Consider the following 21,551-nt stretch of genomic DNA (forward strand, 5'->3'; position numbering starts at 1 on the left):
TCACCTTCCCTTCCTGTTACTCTCCCCACACCCACTTATCCTCTGTGGCATCCACACGGGGTAGTGGTCCAACCCACCTTTGCTAAAGGAAGAAGTGAAGACACAGACAAGCTCAACACAGGAGGGAACGGGGCTGTAAATTTCCAAAGAGCTGTGAATCCCCTGGAATGCTACAATTAATGGTGCACATTTGGCGACAAATTTGACTTCAGGGGTATTTCTCCCTTGCTAATTTTATGCTGGGGTGGGAACAGCCCTGGCAGAGGGGCAGGGGAAAGTCAGGCAAGCTCCCCTGTCAGGCTGAATCCAGGGAACTCAAGAAATCTTGAAGGGTCAGGAAGGATTTGTGTGGGGCCTGGAGTGTGGAGAGAGGGCCTAAGCAGAAGGTTTGCTGGCTATGTCAGTCTAGGGGTCACAGGCCCGTTGCAAAACTGATGAAAGCTGCAGACCTTCAGCCCAGAAAAGAATATTAGCATTGCGCACAGTCGCGCAAATCAGCCTACCGTTTCAGAGGGGCCAGGGACTCCGGGAAGTTCCTGGAACCCAGGGCCTTAAGTTAAGGTCCCTGGTCTAGCTCCTCCTGACTCCTGAAGTCCTCTGCCCCTTGTCCTTACGCTGGACTCGCCAGTGCCTGGGGGCCTTCTAACTGGTTCTGCAGCCGCCTTCCCTTGTCAGAGGAGCTTGGGCACCTGCCCCTCGTGGAGCTCCCCCTGGGTGCTCACCTATCCTGGGGTGAGGAAGGGTGCCACGAAGAAAAGCTCCCTTAGACGGCGCGGGGAGCAGCCAATGCCTGGGGCACTGAGGGCGACGCCGGGCAGACCAGGGAAGCACTGGCGAAGGGCAACGCGCGGGGGCAGGGCGGAGAGGTGAGGGAAGCTGCGAGCAACTCCGCTTAGCCCCAACCAGTCGGCCCAACGACCCCCGCCGGTGCCCCAGAAAATCCTCCTCCCGGCTTTGCGCGCGCGGCCCCTCAGACCCCAGTGGGTTTCCCTTTGACCTCTGGAAGTTTAAAGTCCTTCTCTGGCTGGGTCTGGCCAGCCCTCCAGGAGCGATCCGTCTCTAGTCCTCAGGACCCCCTCCAGCCAGGCACCACCACCCCGCCACAGCAGGTGCGGGGCTGGTGATGGGGAGGGGAGGGATGGGGGCCAGGATTTGGAGCGTGTGACTCAGGAGTACGGGAGGAGGGGCTAAGAATTCAAGAAGCCTGTGTGAGAGCAGCTCGGCGCTCCGGCACAGCAGAGAGCGCTGGGAGCCGGAGGGGAGCGCAGCGGTGAGTCAGGCTGCCCCGAGCCGATCCCGAGAGGGGCGCAGCGCGGGCGCGGGCCGGGGTGGCTGGGCTTCGCGGGAGAGTATGCAAGGATACCGGTCTGGCGAGCTCTCTGGTTACCCCCGAGGCTCCCGCGGACCCAAGAGCAGCCCTGAGAAATGTCCCGAGTGGGTGTGGGGTCGCGGGACCCTCGCGGGAGGACGAGTCGGACCGCGGGAACAGCGTTCGTTCTCGTCGTGGAGTTCCTAGTCCCGGGATGGCCGGCGGTCCAGGGAGCAGCCTTGGCGCCTGCAGAAGCCCACGGCCATGGCAGAGTCTAGCTCGAGGGCTAGAAGTGGATAACGCGCAAGTGAGGGAGAGCGAATGGGCACCGAGAGGGATGCGCCGGCAGCTGGCGCGCCGGGGCGGGAGGAGTGGCGGCCAGCACCGCGGGGGGAGCGCAGAGCGCGCTGGCTGAGGTGAGCGCCGAGTCAGGAAAGTGCTGCGCTGCTCCCAGGTAGGGGGACGAGCGGAACAGGGCGCGCTAGACCTAGGGCAGTTCCCTCAGCGCGTCTCGGAAGGGCTGGGAGTCGTGACTGAGGGCCCCGGGGGTTAACCCAGGAAGTCTGCGAGCCAATACCGGGGTCCGTCCGGCGTACCGGGGCCCTCCACGGAGCCGCGTTGGACAACCTCAGGTCGAGGTCGCCAAGGTTCAGCCGTGCCACTTGGGTCACACGCTTCATCTCCAGCTGTCTGCTGCCAGGTGTGGGAGAAGCGGGCGTGGAAGGTTGGGGCGGGCAGCGCCTTGGGTTCAGGCGAGGAGGATCTAGGGGAGGAAGAGAGGACTCGGGGGTCAGGGAGCTGCAACTTTGAGCCAGCAGAAACAAGCAGCTTAGCTCCCTCTAATTACAGACCTCCTTCTTAAAAAAAGAAAAAGAAAAAAAAAAAAAAAAAAACTCCGAGATTCTTAAGGAAGGTGTTTCGTGCTTGAACTTTTTCTTCTGTTGTGATTTGAGAGATTAAAAAAGAGCCTGCTTGCTAGGCTGGTTTTTCCAAGTTGTTCCAGGTTGGAAGTTGTAACAGTTCGAAGGATAATTTATGAGTGTTTCATGCATTAAAGTGTATTACAGCAAAGCCTTTTGGGTGCTGTGGGTATTAAGGAAAACTTAGTGCACGTTCCCAGCTGGAAACCAAAATAGTGCTCTCCTGGGTGCCTCTGCCCCATCTGTCATCCAAGGCCAATGGAAATCCTGTAGAAAAGGCACTTGATTAATTGTCCTGGCTCCATCCTCTGGGCACACCCACTACCAGTGCCAGTCCCCTCCTCCCCAACCCATGCACAGCCAGCTGCACTCTGCAAATGCAGAAATGACAGTGGAGGCCCCATCGGTAACTTCTCTCCAGGGTCTTCAAACTCTTGAAGCTGTCAGTTAAGTCTACTGGAGGGGAATCTTTCCCCTTCTCTAGGCAGTGCAGAAGGGCAGCAGCCATTGGCCCCTGCCAGCCCTTCTTACCCTGTGTTTACAGTTTCCTCCTGAATGTCTGAAACTTTCTCCCTCTGCAGAGTCACAGAAGAAAGGCTATATCAAACCTGATGGGTCTCTTTTGTTGAATAAGTCATATGTCAACCTGAGCAACCCAAATGTTAATTCATGATGGGCAATGTTCCCAGAGGGTCAGAGGAGACGGGCGGGTCTGGGGGCTGAGACTGGCCTAGCTGGAATTGACTCACACAAAAAGTGAACATTCCTCTTGTTGAAGGGGGATAGGGTTAATACCACATGTTGCCAAACTCCTACCCCACTCTTTCCCCAACATCTTTATGCAGGTAAAGGGAAAAAAGAAGCACCAAAAATGGGAAGCCAAGATCACTGGGGCATGAGAACACTAATTTGGCAGAAGTATAGGAGCACCTCAGAGGATTTTAGAACCAGCTGCTGGCACCACTGCATTTCCAACAGCAGCCCAGGCCCATCAGAGAAATGAACTGGGCCCACTCAGGGCAGTCATCCTAGTGTTGGTGGCTCTTTCCCTACTTTTAACCCTTGCCAAGGAATGGGGTTCTCGCCTTCTCCTATTGCCCACCCCACAACTCCCCTGCCCCAAGGGCCAGTGGGAGCAAGGGATGAGGCTTCACACTCTCATTCTCTTTCAGGGAGAAATCCGTGCCTTGGACAAGAAGGGGGCCCTGGCTGCCGACATCAGCAGGGAGAGTAGGGTAGGGCAGGGCAGGGCTGGAGCCCGAGGGAAGTTTCTCATCATTACCGAGATTAAACTGATGAAAAAAGTCACACAACTTTACTTTTTAAAGAGTGCTGAGCACTCCTGCTGCTCATTCATAGAGTGCTTTACTGCAGCACCCTGCATCAGAGCAGCAGGGAAACTACACAGAGATTCAGCCACTGCTCTTCTCTACCGGGCATGGAGCAGGGCCAAGGCCCAGATCCCCAAGCAGATGTCAGTGCCAGACCCGGGACCAGAGACCCAGCCGTTTACCTTTTCCCAGTAAGAACTTTCACGGACTTCAGAGTCTAAAACAAGCCTTAGAGACCTTTGCTGGCAGCAAATTCTCTGCTCTCAGGAAGCAATGGAAGGTTTGCTGAGGTCTTGCGCAAAATCTCTGGATATCTGTGTGCAAACAACCCATGCTCCCAGAAAACACCTTTCTGTGAGACAGAAAGAGTTCCTGTGTGTTTCTTTGACTAGCACCTCTGATCTCACAAACCATCAGCTCTCAGGCTTAGCCAGTTCCGAGAAATCAATTCTGTGGTGGACCATTTTGAGCAAACAGTGTCCGCTGGCATCGGGTACATAAATGAGGATGAAAGACCCTTCCCCAATCCATTCCCATGAGACCTCATTTGATAACAGTGGGGAAACAGTTAAGATCCTAACTCCAAATAGCAGTCAGACCAGGATGATCCTGAGGCTGATATGTGAATGGAGAAATTGAGGCTTTGGGTCCTCGGTCTTTTATTAGGGTGTGCAGAAGCATGGAAATGTCACTATTTGAGCCAAGGAGAATAAACCTTCAGCCACAAAGTTTAGCGAAGACCAGAAGAATGAAAACATGCAATGGAGAAGACTTTCTGGTGGTTGGTGATGTTTTCATTGCTCCTCTCTGGGCTACTTTACATGCTTTTGAGGCCTCAGACTATGACACAGTAGGAATCAGATTAAAATGTTAGGATGATCCCTTGATTTTCTTCTCCTATATTTTGGGTAAACTTGCTGTTATAATTTCCTCACTTGGGAGAAGGGAAGGGAAGTAGCTTTGTGACCTTGAGCAAGTCGCTAAACTTCTCAGGCCTCACTTTCCCAACTCACTAGGCAAGTATATGGATTAATATTGTTTCTGAATGGAGCTGTCAGCATTTTGGGACAATTCTTGGTTAAGTGTGACCAATCTGCACAGTGCAGATAGTTTAGTATCCCTGCCTTACCTCCTAAATGTCAGAAGTCATTGTGACAACCCCAAATGCCCCTCATAGAGGGCTAAGTGTATTCAAAGATAATGTTGCTCCCAGTTGAGAAGTCTTTTGGAAATTACCAACAAGGGCCCTATTGTTGGGGTTTCTGTGGTTAATCATCAAATTGGGGCTTCAGAAGTCAATCCCTGGGCTTCATCCTCCAGGAGCCAACAAATCAGACTCTAGGCCACCATCGGCAGGGTCCTCAGTGCTGTAGTCCCACCAGGTGTTATCCTTTGCCTTTTGTGAGTGAAGTGGACTACAAATGACCCATGGGAAAAGAAAACCAGAAAGAGTAAGGTGAAGGGACAGGTGCTATTAGAGCATGGCAGCTTCCTTCTCTGCCATATGTTATTAAAAACACAGGCAGACTGCCTGCCTGTGGAGTCTGTAGCACTGGGAGGAAATCCTTCCCTCCTTTGCTAAGTGGATCACACTCTGGCACCAGGAGGTTCCTTCCCTGAAGCAGAAGCCCCCAGCACTGACCGCACTTAATACAACATGAGTGCATGTTGACATCAAATTAATACAACTGTGCCCAAGCTGCAAAAATAAATGAGAATTGATAATGTGACATTTCATTGAAAAAAAGGCTAGCGACACTACACTCGTTGGATGGTGCTTGTGGCACTGAGTTTATTCTCAAGTAGAATAGCTCGTTATTCTCACCTCTGCCTCAAGGTCTCATTGGGGGACAGAAAATAGAACTATTAGTTTATTTATAGTACATAGAGTTAAAATGAATAATGTCTTCAGAGGACAGGAGGGTATTATAGGAACACGTGCTTTCTACTCATGCCCAACTCATTACAAGTAGGAGTGAAAATGAACTGCAGAGCTTGGCGCTGATTTCAAATGAGCAAAATAAAAGAAAGAAACAAAAAAAGAAAGAGAGAGAAGGAGGGAGGGAGGAAGGGAGGAAGGAAGGAAGGAAGGAAAGAAGGAAGAAAGGAAGGAAGGAAGGAAGGAAGGAAGGAAGGAAGGAAGGAAGTGAGGGAAGGAGGGAGGGAAAGAGAAAGAGAGAAAGAGAGAGTCTTAAGGAGCTCCCTCCCCAAATGAGGTTGATCTGATGATGAAATCTGTCAGGTGGAACTGGCAACAATGCTTTTGAATTGCCTAAGACTGTAGCCAACGCATTCACGTGCGGGAAGTCCTTTTTTTTTTTTTTTTAATTAGTAGTACTATTAGTCAGAGTCAGACAGTCAGGATTTCCCTGAAAATCCACCACTAGGCTAAGCAGATTGAGATGTTTTGGCACTTTTGGCACCGCCTGTGGTGGCTTCTGCAGGTGGAGAGCCCTGCAAATGAAAGAAGCTGGCTATGAAGTCAGTGGGAATGAACCGCCCAAGTGTCACACAGAAGCCCTTCCACAATGGGCAGTGTCAATCCACTACTACAGAAATAGTTTCCCAATAACCATGAAGTATTTGCTATCAGTACAGATGGGCTGATTTTCCCATCTCCTTTGGCTGTTCCTTCAGTAGTCAGAGTTGGTGGTACAGGTCACCTCCCCTCTGTGTGCCGTTGCCAAGTGAGCCCAGAGAGGATGGTCTCAAGAGCTCAGCCCTTGCCCACGTTAGGGGGTGGAGGAGACTGTCCTGTCTTCAGTTCTTCATCAGTACAGATGGATTACAGCCCTCATTAGTAATAGAGTGACTTGCATGTCTCACTTACTCAGTCTAGTGAAATGCCAACCCATTTTTGGATCTGAACAGACCTGGCTGAGAGGTCAACAGATTGAGGTAGTGCCTCATCACTATGGATAACTGTGTATTGAACCCCCATTGTGTATGGGTGATGCCAAGCGGGACAGGCTCCCTTTGGATTATGGAGAACACTTTCAGAAAAAGAAGTTCGACCAATGAACATGAGCTTCCTCCCCTTACCTTCTCCCTTGGAAGGGCTGATCTGAGGGGAGCCCCCACTGCATGGTTGTTTTTTTTTTTTTTTTTAATTTCAGGTAGGATAACATCTTTTTTGTATTTTTTTTTATGTATCTGTGCATATAAAGCTTTTCTGCATTGGGAGGAGAAATCTTTTTGGTTGCATTGAAGACTTGTCTAAGAATTTACTCACTGATATTTTAACCTTCTGTAATTAACATTCTCATTTTGATAGAATTTTAACCAAACATTTCATCTTGCGAATTATCTTCACCTCATAATGGCTGGGTAAGAGAAGACTCAACGGAGGTTCTCCTGTAATTTTCTTTCAGAGGCAAACTTCTCCTCAGACTTTTATTTCAGAAATGTTATGCAATACTCTCTAAATAAGGCATTTCTTGAGAATGACCATTTTTGCTGGCAGCTTTAAGAGTGTTTTGCTTCCTTACTCCACATAACAACTCCTCTGTGTCTTTAGGATTTTAAGTGTCTTAGGAATTCTTCAAGTTTACAAGGAAAGAAAGAGAAAGTGAATTTTGCTATAGCAGTGGGGCATGTGTGCTCTCCCAGACCAAGAGCCAAGGGTTAAGCAGCTGTTGCTGAATTACATAGAACCTGTGGTTAAACGGGAAGATAGTCCTCGCCCCACAGGGGAGGGGGCCCACCATATATCAGGGTACTGGATAGATTTCCTTCTCTCAATTAGCAATCTTATGAATATGCTACCTGGGACACTGGGCACTGTGGGGACTCAAAATAAATATAAATCATGATCCTGCCCCAAGGAGCTTGCTCAGGAGTCATGACTAAAAGGCTTAGTGGCTCATCAGAGAATATAAATGAGCTGAGGCCAGAGATTGCTGGGGCTGTGAAAAACCAGAGAGGCTATGCCTCATTGTTAAGGGACAGGCCAACCATGGCTCTAAAGGATTGTAGGTCCAATATTGCCAGATATTTTCAAGAACTTTTCAAGAAAAGCCAAAACTTTGAGATTGAAAAGCCAAAACTTTGAAATTTCTTCCCTTTCCACACATCGGTACAGACCAAACAAAACTCGTCTGCAGGCTTTTTTATCTTCTTATCTAAATTAACACACGGAGCAATTGCAAGCAGTATCAAAACTGGAACTAGTAGAAGTACGAATTCCGTGACTATATGACCTCCAAGAGGGAAGGGGTCTGGATGTCAAGAAGACTTTTTCAGGGAGGCTTCTCGGAGGGGAGTGAGGGGTTGTCCCATAGGCAGGTAGGATTTTACAGGAGTCCTGGCACGTAGTCAGATAGAACCGGATTTAGGTCCAAGTTCACTTCTCATTAGCTCTGTGAGCACATAACTTCACCCCTATAAGCCTCAGTTTCTTCATCTGTAAAATGGAATCATGATGCCGACTGATTTTTGAGGGCAATTGTGAAGGGGAAAGGAAAGAGTACTGGAAAGTTCTTACTGCTGAGTCCGGAATGTAGCCAATGTCCAGTAAGCTGAGGCCCCCTTCCCGATGAGGACCCCCTCATTGAGCATTGCAGACAATTGCTTTTCAAGGATTTCGAATTGCTTTTCAAGGATTTCGAATTGCTTTTTCTGACCCAGGAAAAGTACAGGAGGTCTGGGTTATTTTTCTCCTCTCCTGCCCTCTTCTTGCTTCTCCCTGAGGCCTGTGGCTGCTTGCCCACTTGCCCTTTGTCAGAATCCCAACCTTTAAAACCCTGACCTGGGCCACAGCAGAAAAACACAACCCTACTCAGTAAGGAGGAGAAGTACTCCAGGAGGCTGTATAGACACGCACGGCAAATATTTAAGGAATTCTTAGGAATAAAAAAAAAATTCGTAAATCTGGATTTTTGCATGAGGCCATCACAAGAACATGTTTTCTCAATTAGCGTGCACATTGCTTGGAGTGAAGTCACCACGTCCACAGCCCATCAGGGCTGACTCGAGCTGAGCCACCTGATCAGACTTCACTTTCCGTGACCTAAATGTGATTCAGCCAACCCTGCCACTGCCCCTAGCTGCTGAAACAAAATCATTCCTGAAATCCTAAACCAGGGTGGAGATGTACATGCTCCTCTGAAAAGCAATCTAATTTCAGATCCTGGTTGTATTCACCCCAAATTGAGAAAGACAGCACTACTTTGGAGGGTGGATTGATAGAGTCCCCACAACACCTTGCATGTTTCTTTTCTGTTACCATTTATTGTTAGATGGCGACTGTGTGTAGCCTTTCAGAACAGATGAGTTCTTTAGGTTCTGAAATCAGAGAAAATAGTTTCTTTTGCTAAAGCATACATCAATTGCCTAAAATATTAGCAGTCAGTGCCTGAGATCAGTGATTATATATTCTGGATGGTTTCCTGGACTGACTCTTTTCCAAGCAAATGGCTTTGTCAGATATTTGTAATTTCTGAAATATTTTATTAATGATGTCCTCTTGCCAGAGGGATGGTCCAGAGTATACAATTAGCTGCATGCCTCAGGAGCGAGATGCTGCCCAGCATCCACCAAGATCAAGCAGGAGTTCAAGGACACTTCTAATCAACTGCCATAGAGCAGAGAAAAGAAAATGTTTTCACAAGTTGAAGGCCGGGTGTGTGGCCCATGCCTAGCACTTGGGGGGCTGAGGTGGGAAAGTCACTTGAGGCCAGGAGTTTAAGGTCATCCTGAGCAACATAGTGAGACCCCATGTCTACAAAAATAAAAATAAAAAAATTAGCCAGGCGTGGTGACATACACTTGTAGTCCTATCTACAAGGGGGGTCAGGTGGGAGAATCACTTGAACCCAGAAGGTTGAGACTGCAGTGAGCCATGATCATACAAGTACACTGTAGCGTGGGCAACATAAGTGAGACCCTGCCGAAAGAAAGAAAGAAAGAAAGAAAGAAAGAAAGAAAGAAAGAAAGAAAGAAAGAAAGAAAGAAAGAAAGAAAGAGAGGAAGGAAGGAAGGAAGGAAGGAAGGAAGGAAGGAAGGAAGGAAGGAAGGAAGGAAGGAGAGAGAGAGATGGAGGGAAGGGGAGGGGAGGGGAGGGGGAAGGAAGGAAGGAGGAAAGAAAGAAAGAAAGAAAGGGAAAGAAGGAAGGAAGGAAAGAAAGAAAAGAAAGGAGGGAGGGAGGGAAGGAAGGAAGGAAGAAAGGAAGGAAGGAAGGAAGGGAGGGAGGGAGGGAGGGAGGGAGGGAGGGAGGGCGGGAGGAAGGGAGGGAGGGAGGAAAGAAAACAAAATACAGGTTGAGACCCATCATCAGGTTACGCAATCAACTTAGTGTGCAACTCTCATTAGGGAAAAAAAAATGAAAGAGAATAGAGTAACATTTTCAAAAATTAATATGCATTGCATATAGCAAGGGAAAATGTTTATGACACTTTTGTTTTAGTTATACTGTATATATGTACATATACATATATATGCAAACTGGCTCATAATAGAAAATGTGTTTTTTTTACTATAAGTCATAGTCAAAAAAAGTGTGAAAGCCACTGGCATAGACAACAGCATGATTCCGAACAGTGGATGCCTCTGAAGCCAGGCAAGCTTGGGGTTAAGTCCCAAGTCTGTGATTTGCAGTTGTGTGATCTTGGGTAACTTTCTCTAAGCATCAGTGTCCTCATCTGTAAGGTGTCCTCAGCTGTAATTCTTGTACAGCTGTTGTGTACATTAAATGACAAAGATGCATGAAGTACCAGGTTCTGTGACTGCCACCAAGGACACCCTCAGTAAGTGAGAGCTGCTGTCATTATCTGCCTTCCCCTTGCCTGTTCCTCCTCCTTCTCTTCTTCCTCTCCTTCTCTTCCTCTTCCTCCTCCTCTTCTTTTCCCTTCCCCTCTTCCTCCTTCTACATCCTTCTCCTCTTCTTTTCCTTTTCTACCTCTTCCTCCTCCCTCTTTCTTATCTTCTTTGTAACTACTCAACCTCATCAGAACTATTGACAATGTTTTTATACCTAAGGTTTGCTTTTTCTCTAGCAAACACAGCAAAGAAGCAACAATAATCATATCTTGTCTTTGGCCCTACATTCTGCACTGTCTTTCTCCCATTTCATGCTTGCAAAGCCATCGTTCTGTGATTCTTTTCCCCAAGCATGACCATAACAGTAATTGTCCAAGGGGCACAGGACATCCTCCTCCCTGTCACTGGGCACTGACAGGGAGTAGCATGGCCTTTCCTGGCCTTGCCACTGGAATAAACGCTTTGGTCCTAGTGTGGGTTCAGTGACTTTGGAAGGAGCTTTTGTTCCCACAAAATCATATCCTTCCCCTTTAGTATATTTTTATAAGAACAACAGGGCTAAGATACCATTAAAATGTTGATATTGTCAAAATTCTAAAGAAGTTTCCGCCCAGAGCAGAGAGTCTAACATTTTCTCCTGAGTGAGGCTCCAGGCTGCCACAATGCGGAAGGTTTACATTTCTCCTGTGGTATAAACAGTTTAAAGGCTCTTAATGTGAATGTTGGAGCTGACACCTTCAGGTAAACCCTGATCCTAACTCCAGCCCTCAACCCAATGAGCAATCTATCACTGACCTCAGACCTTTGGTTCCCAGTGGAGGGCACATGAAAGAGTGACTCACACCAAGATTCTACCTTAGGGCCACAAAGGTGACGTGTCCCAATTTTCTTGAGAGCCTGGCTAATGTAGCCTCTGAGAACAGATCAGTGATGACAAACTGCCTACCTCTTAGTTCTCACGTAGGCTTAGCCTGCCCCCATTCTGTATTCACCCTTGTTCTCCCAGGGCTCATTCCAACTCTCTCCTAGTAAAATGCCCTCCCACTGGGCCCCATTTTCACCACTAGTACTCATAGAGGATTATTAGTGACATCTCCTCTCAAATGCTGAATTCCTGTCCAGACTAAAGATTTAATGCTGCTTTTTAGGCGGCTAAGATATCTCTATTTGAGGTTTGCAAGATAGTGGGACAGAAGGCAAGAAAAGAGACCTGCTTCTAGAGATAATTTTCATCTCTTTAAGTGTATCCTCTTCTCTCCACCGCTCATTCCACTATTGCCTGTAAAATGAATGTCACCAAGCCAGTTGCACCTTTTAAATAACATTTATGGCAGAAGAGAGACATTTGTCACATCATGCCCTGCCCCCACCTCCCAAGCAGGTGGATGATATTGAGCCAAGCACCAGGGAGCTGGAGTGAACTGCAAACAAGCCAGCAGAGAGATGTTTAAATTCATTGCTGTTGCACCTGTTTTTAAAGGAAAAAGCAAATGCTGACTTACTTTTATTGTGCTCAAAAGGCGGAGGTGGAGAGTGTATTTCCTTCCTTTCTGAAACTTGAAATGACAAATGGAATCAATTGCCCCTGAAATGACATGCCACTAAGAATGTTTCTTACTCATGAAACGAATTACCTTTCTTTTCACCGGGGTTTAAGAGTGTTGTGTTTGTGTTTTCACAGGGAAAGTGTGAACACTAGAAATGTTTTCATTTTCTATTTTGAAGAGGTCAGACTCCAAAGCCTGACTTCAGATTTCATGCCCATGTGTCAGCATCTCTGTGTCTTGGAAATGAAAGAAAATATTTTGGGGGTGGGGTTTTCAAGTGCTGTTGTTTTTGAACTTTTCCAAAAAAGAGCAGGAGATGTCAGAAAGCAGAGAGCTTAATAAAGCAACACAAATATGTTTCAAAGGTTCTTTTTAAAGCATCTTTATGATTAAGCCAAAAAATAATAATTTTAAGTTGACACAGTGCACAAAATATTCATCTTCCAGTCATTTTGACTTCTTAAATGACTATGAACCTATTACAGAATTCTGACCGGCAATACTGGTGTCTAGAAAAATCTGTTTGTATCTTCTTTCTTTTGTGGTTTGGGAAAGTTATTATGTAAGAAATAAAAACAAATGGCTAAGTCAGGGGTAGATTATTTCAATTCACTAATACCTAGATTTAAGAGATGAGGAATTTATTCCTGATTCAGAATCTTACTAGTGGTATCATTTAGGCAAATTACAGAACCTCTCTGAGCCTCTGTTTCTTAATCTGGAAAATGAGAATAATGCTACTTCCCCTGCATATCTGTTAGAGCTGTTGCATTGGATATGGTTGATGGATGGGGAAACAACTTGGTTGTAGACACAGAAGGTAAGATGGGAAAACCTGGACCAGGAGTGTGAAACTCCAGGTGCTAATGCTGGCTCTGGTCTTAGTTGCATGAGGGATCTTGACAGTCACTTGCTTTGGTATTGAGCAGTTCTGGCTCCTGCTGGTCCATTCCAAACGCAGTAGCAGATGTAGATGCACTCACATAAACCTGGGCAGAGATGAGGTATTCCTGCCATGGTCAGAATGGAGGCCTGTGCCAGGCATTGAGCAGAACCTTGTGAGGCAGAGGCCAAGAGCACCACAGAAAAAGCATGAGTGTGGAAACAGGCTTTCCAGGGTTCTAGTCCCAGGAGTCGTGCTTAAAATGCATGTGATGGAAAGCAAGTTGCTATAGTGCTCTGATTTTCAGTTTGTTCAGCTGTAAAGTGGGATCAGTAGCACTTATTTCCTAAAGATTAACCAAGGTGGCTTTTGCTCAATCATTTGGTTGTCTAAAACTTGGATATAGTACCATTGCCACCACCATTGAACACAAACGAGTGCCTGAGGAGCTCCCCAACTACTCAGTCTAAGGCAGATGTGACAACAGTGCCAGGACGCCTCGGGGATACACATGTCCCTGTTTCTTCTCCTAATGTCCCTTCTCCCTCATTAGTCCTCCTCCCTGGCCTCTTTGCTGGCTTGTCCTTATTCTCTGGACCTCTAAATATGGAGTGCCCTGGAGCTTAGCTTTCCTTTCTAGATCACCCTCTTCCTGGATGATCTCATCCTCCCCAGGCATGAGCTACGGTCTACGACTTCCGGATGTTCATTTCCAGTCTGGACCTCTCCCCTGGGCCCCAGACTCATATATTCTACTGGCATGTCCACTTGGATGTCTAAAGGACATCTCAAATTTAGAATTTCTTTTTATCCCCAAACTACTTTTCTCCTAGTCGTCTTTGCGTTAGATAATGACATAATTATTCCCACAGAATAATCTAGAAACCATCCTTGATTCTGCCTTCCCTCTCACCTTTTATAACCAATTCACCAGCAAGTTTGTTGGCTTCACCCTCAAAATGTAGTCAGAATCCAACCACTTCTTACAGTCCCACTGCTGCCTCCTTAATCTGGGCCAGGGTTGCCTCTCACCTAGACCTCTTCCTGCATCTCCTGCCTCTGTTGTCGTTTTTCTTTTAGGCCAATAGCAGCCAGAGTGCCCTTTAAAAATGTAAATTGCAATGGTGTTTCCCAGCTCTGAGCCTCCCATGGATTTCCATTATATGTAGAATAAAATTATCTTGCCATGGCTTTTTTCAGTGGTTCTTAAACGGGGGTGATTTTTCTCCTAGGGGATATTTGGCAATATCTGTGACCACCTCATTTCTGGTGGTCATAAAGAGGGTGGTGGAGGCTTGAGGGGTGTTACTGGCAGCCAGTGGGTAGAGGCCAGGGGTGCAGCAAAACAACATGCACAGGACAAGCACCTGCAACAAAAAAATCATGTGACTCAAAATGTTGATAGTTCTGGGGTGGAGGAAACCTGCCTTATGCGATCTGGACCCTGACCATCTCCAGCATCTTAATCGCTCCTCCCCTTGTGGTTGTGTGGTGACCATACTGACCTTTTTGCAATGTCTTCAACATGCCTAACTTTTTACTGTCTTGGGGCCTTTGTACTCGCTGTTTGCTCTATTTGGGACACTCCTACCCACAGATCTTCACATGGTTAGCTTCTGATCAACATTTAGTTCTGCTATCACCTCTTGATCATCCTAATCTAAAATATCTATCCTACCCCCACCAAGCCCTGCCATTCTATTCTCCCACCCTGCCTTACTTATTTTTTAATACTTAATTTTATGATTTGTTTTCTTATTTTACTATCTGTCTCCTCCACAAGAACATAAGATTGAGGGGAGGAACTTTGCTGTGTTCATCAAGGGATCCATTCATCACATAGTAGGAGCTCTATAAGTCTTTGTCAAATGAGTAATTCAGCAAATAACTGACAAGGATAGCACAGACATGGCCTATGACAGAAGGTTAGGAGAAGAGATCAGCAGGATCTAGCATTTCACGGAATGTTTTCCGGAGGAGACCTGCCATGGGCTACCCTGTGAGTTTCCGGAGTACACCATCCCTCCAGATGAGCTGGCCCTAAAATGGAGAAGGGCTTCCTCTCAAGCATATATGCACCCAGCATAGCCTTCTTGTAGGTTAGAGACAGCTGTGGATTTTAACCCGTGATAGGACAGAGACCCAAGCTGTAGGGCTCAGGGGTCCAGGCTCTGATGGAAGAGAGGAATCAGGAAAGAAAGTGAGTATGAGAGAAGCAGGTCCAGGAAAGAGAAGCCGAAGCTCAGGTTGGCTCAGGTCAGGAATGGAGCCCAGTATAGAGGGAAGGGAGGGGCCAGGGAAGGACAAGCAGACAGCTCCAGAGGAAAATCTCTGGGTTGGCTCATCCTGTGGTGGGTAATCAATTGAGGAAGCTATGAAATGGAAAGGAGATAAGGGACAAAATCAAACCTTTCCTGTAGCTTGGCAGAGACAGAGTCCTGTTTAGACTTAGTGACCCATATAGAGCTTGTACCACACGAGAAACATGACATTATGACAAACACAGTTAATTCCAGAACAGTCTTGATTTCAAATGCTCTGGCCCATCATCAAATATTGATCTTGTTCTTCAGTTTCAGAAAGTCATGACAGTAACACCACATGTAACAGTGCTTAGCAATGCCAGGTGATGGGTGGATGTTCACTTCCATCCAGGTAAGCCCCTGTGCCATCTCAAAATAATGATATTGATGTCCAGTTCTTAAGGAAGATGAAGTGAGCAGGGCAGGTCATAGATCATATTTCCAAGGTCCCAGGGTTCCAGGTCCCAGGGTTCCAGGTTATACAAATTCTGGAGTTTGCAGATCACAGAGTCTCCCACGGGAGAGGGATGCCTGGTGGCATGTACACAGCTCTGGCCATCCTGGTATTGTCTCCAAGAGAAAGGTTATGGTCAGGGTCTGTGCCCTCAGGGCCACCTCAGGACACTTACTCATAACTCTGGTTCATTTTGCTGCCTGGATCCTTCTAAGGAGATGACTACATGTGATTAGCTGGCCAACACCTCATTTTATTAGTCTGTTAATGTAGTTTTAAAGTAACACACCTAAGATGCAGACAGCTTACTCCAACCTAACAAAAATGTCATTATGAAAATTTACAAGGTCTACAGAGTGATATAATGGTGATGAAATTCAGATGTGTCAAATTACCCTCATGTTTAATTTAGCCTGACTCAGTCCGTAGAAATATGGATTTTCCCACAGACGTAGTCTCATAGCTGCCTGGGCACTGTGTGCTTTGCAGGGCTGAGGCTATGATAAGATTGCCTGTCCCACAGCCTCAAAAGTCATAAAACAGCCTGTGCTGACCATCTCCTCCTGCTTCCTCAGATTGCTGCTGACAGGCCACTTTATCTTTTCATTCACAAAACCCATCTGCCAACTGGTCTTTGGGATCCCCTTCCATCGTTAGGTCCTCTTCTTGGTAGACACAGATTTGATACTCTCAAACTTCTGCTCCATTGAAACATGATTTCTGGATCTTCATTCCTACTAAGAAATACAGGGCTGATGAAGGCTTAGACCCATACTCATCCCAGAGGCAGATTCTAAGCAGCTGTCATGTTCTCTCAGTTAGAAAGTTAATAAACCCCACTCAGCAACAATGGAACAAGCAAAAGCCTGACCCGGTTCCTTCCTTCCTGCTAACAATGTGACTTGCAATAGCTTGTATAAACTCCCTCTGATTCTCAGCTTCCTGAACTGTAAAACCAGAATAATAATAATACTCCCTTATAAAGTAGTGATTGTAAGAAGAGAACACATGTAACACTTAGCACTGTGCTTGGTACATAAAAGCTGTTCAACAAATGGCAGCTACTCTCATTATATTATTAAAATCTTGGAAAGTAAGATTTCAGACATCAGTCAATGACTCATGGAAATGTTTTGGAGCTTGAGGTCTTTGTAAAGTGAGAGGGCAGGAGAGTGGAGCCTAAAACATGGGGAGGAAATCCCCATGCAAGGAATGCAGAAGGTCGTTGCCATGGCATCATGGTGACTGACCACTCATTTGTGGGCTAAACCCCATTAAGCCAGCTGCAAAATGGGGGTAATAATAATGTTGCTATAATTATTAAATATGGCATTGCTTATAAAATGGTTAACATAGCTCCAGGCACACGAGCCTCAAAAAATTTAGAGCTGTTGTTATCACAACCAGTCTTCCCTTGCTAGCTCCTCTGTCACCTATTTACGCTGGTCAAGCCACTATTTAGAAAAGTCCAACCTGGGTTCCTAAGGCACTATTTCACAGTTTAGGGGGGGACAGTGCAGCCCCCACCCCAAAGGTCTCTTAGTGTCACAGGGCATTTATAGCCTCCAAAAATCACTCCCACAGATTTCTAGGGCCCACTCCTTGTAGCCTCCAGGTGGCTTTGTCACATGTAAAGGCAATGTCATGCTATGCACAGAAAGTGAATAGCCCCTTTCCTTTCTTACCATGGGCCTGGAGTTGGTCCCACCTGGCTGTCACCCTTCATTCCTGGGATAGTCATGAAAGCAAGGGATCTGTACCCCCGAAAGGAATTTATTCAGCACCAGCAAAGGGCAAGGCGCCCAGACTTAGCTTTTGCCATTGGCCCTGCCAGAAAGTGCTGGGCAGGAACAGAAAAGAAATTCCAGAGACAAGGTTTCTCTAGTGTCCTTGGACTTGGGGAGAAGTAAATTGTAGGGTTGTCTCATTTATGATCAAAGGTACCAAAACTTTATAAAATGCCTTGAGGATACTTTGTCTGTGTTCCTAAGCAAACAGAAAAATGGAGAAACATTTTGGGTCCACCAAAATTGGTAGTTAGGATGAACTGTTACCGCAAGGGCCATGTCTATCTTAAGCTAATTATGCAGCAAGTATGGCTGTGTCCTCACTGTGTGCATGCACTGCTCTGGGCTTTTGGGGGCTGTAAGAACACTTAAGATTTACACCTGCCCATAAGGGGCTTGCCATCTGTTTGGTGCTTCTTATTTCGGTTTTAATTACAAGGAAGACGTTAGCCTTTTGGAAAAAGAATCACTGGGATGAATCTAATACTACTGGGCTGGCTGTCATGCAGATTCTTTTATGGCCCTGTGGCCTTGGACGTGAAAAGGTAATGAAAACATTTCATTATAAGGTTTCTTCTCCCCTCCTGCATGCTCTACCATCTGCCCTTGGCTATGACACACACACACACCTCACACACACATCATGCAAAAGTGGAGCCATTTCTGAGGCAACTGCAAACATTAAAGAACCACAGTCCTTTCAGACTCAAAAATCCATAAAATCCTAGTGTTGAAAGAATAATGAGAAATAATTCAGTCCTTTCATTTATAATAAATGCAAAAAAGAAGGGAAAAAAAACCCCAAAAAGCTGGTGGATGAAGTTCCTTGATTACAAATCACAGTGTTAGTAACAGCCCACCCAGCTCAGGGCTCAGTTCATTTCTTCCTTCCATTCTTTCATCAACTATTTATGAAGCACCAACATTGTACCAGGAGCTGTGCTCCTGGTGATACAATGTACCACTGGTGATACAATGGTAGAAAAAAACCATACATAATTCTCTCCCTCCTGAAGGGTCTTACAGACTAGCCAGGAAGATAATCAGTTGGCATGCAAAGAAATGGCCATTTCCACCTGCTAAGTGTCATGAAGGAGAGTTCCACGTGCTGGTCCATGCTGCATCTTAGTGGGCAGAGCAGGCTTCTTGGAAGAAGGCATGACTCATCTGAGGTCTGAAAAGTGGGCAGGAAAAGGAGAGGAAGGATGCTCCAAAGACAAAGAGAAGTCCTCCAGGAAAATGTCTCACACAGTGGCGGGCTGAAGCCAGCTCACAGAGGCTCACCCCTGCTCCACCATAAGCTTCTCTTCCCAACTCCACTCCCAGTGAGGCCACACTGCTAACCTGGAATTGGCCAAACTGGGGATAATCGCATGGCAGAAAGCAGCAGATGCTCCAAGTTAGGGCTTCCACCCACCTCTGCTTTGTAGAGCCATTTTTTACCAACACTTCATGGGCTTCATATACAGTGGTGCCTGCTTAGCTGTGGTTTCGCTTTCCAAGGTTTCAGTTACCTGGGATCATTTGTGGTCCGAAAATATTAAGTGGTAAATTCCAGAAATAAACAGTTTATGTTTTAAATTGTGCATCATTCTGAACAGTGTAATGATATATTGCGCCATCCCACTCTTTTCTGCCCGGAACGTGAATCATCCCTTTGTCTGCTCTCTAGGCTACCTGCCTCTTAGTCACTTAGTAGCCTGTTTGGTTGTCAGATTGGCTGTCACTCATTACCCACTTAGTCGCTGGTTTGGTTGTCAGATGGACTGTTTCAGTATGGCAGTGCTGGTATTCAAGTAGACCTTATTTTGCTTGATAATGGCCCCAAAGCAGAAGAGTAGGGATGCTGGCATTTTCTCATAATTGTTCTATTTTATTGTCACTGTTGTTTATCTCTTACTGTGCCTAAGGTATAAATTTTATCACAGGTTATGTAGGTTTGGGGAAAAAACATAGTGTTTATAGGATTTGGCACTATTTATACTGGGGGTCTTGGAACATATCCCCTGCAGATAAAGAGGGACTATTGTATTCCACCTGTTTTCAGGCTGAGGGCGACACAAACACTGCCCTTTAAGCCACCATAGGCCTGGTCCTGCTCCTGCAAAAACTCTACCGAATGCCTGTTCCCAGAAAGGCATTGTCAACAAGTGACTTGGACCTTGGGGCTGTTTATTTCAGACCCTGGGCCATCTGGCTTCTCCCAGGATCCAGAACATCCCAGCAAGTTAATACCAGGCAGCTAAGAAAGAGCCTGTTCTTGTGGTCTTCGCCACCCCCTTGCCATCTAATGATATTTATCAACCACCCACGCCTGCTCAGTGCTGTATAAGACACTTGGCCAGGCAGATCTCAAGTCAGGCTTTGACCCCTCAGGAATTCAGGGCCTGGCTGAGGCTGCTAGGCTGACATTGTTCTTCCTTAATATAAGGAAGAACTCAGGCTGTCGGGGGCACAAGAACCAGGGCTGGGTGCCCAGCTGAGGGCGTGGTTTAGGAGATGGTACTGCTGCCATTTTTTGTTTGTTTCGAGGCACCAGAAATGCCAGGTGAGTAGGGGTTAGAGTTCATACTATGTATGATTTGGTCAAGTTTTAAAAACAACTGACGCTACCACCCTTGTACCCCCACTACGATTCCACTTCTCCAAAGAAATTTGCCAAAAGAAAAGGTGAGTTTTGAGTTCTTACTAAGTCTGTTAGGAAGCAAGGGTGAGCGGCAATCCCAGAGGTGGGGGTTTTGCAGTAGCAGTGTCTTTGTTTCCAAACCGTGTGTGTACAGGTGTGTACATGAGTATGTGTCTATGAGTACATGTACACATGTGTGTGTGCTTGTGTGTGTGTAAGCATGTGTTTGTGGGTGTGTGTCTGCAGTGCCGACAGAATGTGGAGAGCAACAGTGTCTGCAGTGATGCAGGGTGCAAAGGAAGCAGCCAGACAGGGCTATGAGATGGAGAATCTTGAAGAAGGCCAGTCACCGGGTCTGGTTAAGAAAAGAAACCAGGCATCCTGGATGGACAGAATTCCCTTCCCTCTGGTCATCTCTCGGCTCTGGAAGGGAGTGAGTGACTCCCATTCTTGGCCCATGCTGGAGAAGACACCCCCTGCATTGTGGAACTCAACCATTTACTATCTTGACCTTTAGTCAGACTTAAATGCTGGATACGACCTGTGTGTCTCCCTGCCAGGACTCTAGTGAGAACCAGGCAGGAATGTGCAGAGTATGAATCTGGAGAGTCTCATGAAGCCATTCAACAGCATCTGGCCGTAGCCCTGCTGTAAGTGACACTTGGACTGACAGTGTGTCTCCAGGAGGCTTCCACCCAAAAGCAAGAATGAGAAGTGATCCAGGTGGCATTGCCAGCTATTGATGGCTAGTCTTGAATTCATTCTGCTTGTCAGCTGCATCTTTGGGAGTGGGGAGCAGGTAGGAGTGGGCTGAGGGGAAAGGCTCTCGGAAGGGCGTACTGTTGGGAGAGTAGGGACCAGCAGGTGGGCTGCCAGGGAGGTAGGGATGTGGTAATGCAGAAAGTTGCTATTTGAAGGCTCTAACAACAAAGAAGAGAGGATGGTTGGAGATCACAGAGTATATAGGGGTGGAGGCTGGTGCAGGGTGAGCAGACAGACTGTTGGAAAGTAGGTGGACATGAAGATGGCCCTTGGCTGCTTTGCAGAGAAGCTTTGCCCCTCTCCCAGGTCTTGCTTCCTCCTTTGCCCTATGCTGTGGCCTGTCGGCACAGCTCACATGCTACTCCTTTTCCTGACACTGCCTTGGAGCCTGGGATTGTCCACTGACCCTGTCCCCACCACTGGCAAAGTATAATTTGAGGGTCCTGGCCCAGACAGTGAGAGTCAGTGAGAAAGCCTGGAGGGGAAGCACTGTCCAGTTCTCGGTAGAGGGACTGTGGGCAGAGTCACCATTAAAGCTGTGCAGGTTGTGTCCTGTCTAGGGCATCTAGCTAAGGGGATGAGTAGGGGCTCAGCTCACCAAACCATGCCCCTGGCAAGGAGCAGCCTCTACCTGAGAAAGGGACATTTCTTCTAATTCACACAAAGCTTACTCAGGGCCTAGCTGCAGCCCCCATTCTGGGAGCCCCTGCAGGCCATGGAAGGGAGGCCCCAAGAGAGAATAGAAATGCCAGAAAAGGAGAGAGAGCGTATACAGTGGGGTCCCAGTGGAGGGGGCAGCCTTCGGAACAGGGAAAGGTGAAGACCAATATTAGCCACTTTACAAGTCACCGAGAGCCAGCCTGGGGCTATCAT

General features: G+C 46.9%; 1 protein-coding gene across 2 annotated transcripts in view; it reads left to right on the forward strand.

Annotated features, from left to right (window-relative positions):
• The first annotated feature begins 1,170 nt into the window (after positions 1–1,170).
• The window catches only part of NGF (nerve growth factor), a 52,237-nt gene continuing 31,856 nt past the window's right edge, over positions 1,171–21,551 (forward strand). The window contains exon 1 of one of the 2 annotated variants that reach the window (XM_015148902.3): positions 1,171–1,270. The gene's annotated coding sequence lies outside the window, so the exon portion shown is untranslated. Of the gene's footprint in view, positions 1,271–1,655; positions 1,764–21,551 lie in introns of those variants that run through there. The other variant, XM_077950560.1, reaches the window with a different exon arrangement.

The sequence above is a fragment of the Macaca mulatta genome, chromosome 1 (genome assembly GCF_049350105.2).
Source record: "Macaca mulatta isolate MMU2019108-1 chromosome 1, T2T-MMU8v2.0, whole genome shotgun sequence".
In the NCBI taxonomy this organism is placed as follows: Eukaryota; Metazoa; Chordata; class Mammalia; order Primates; family Cercopithecidae; genus Macaca; species Macaca mulatta.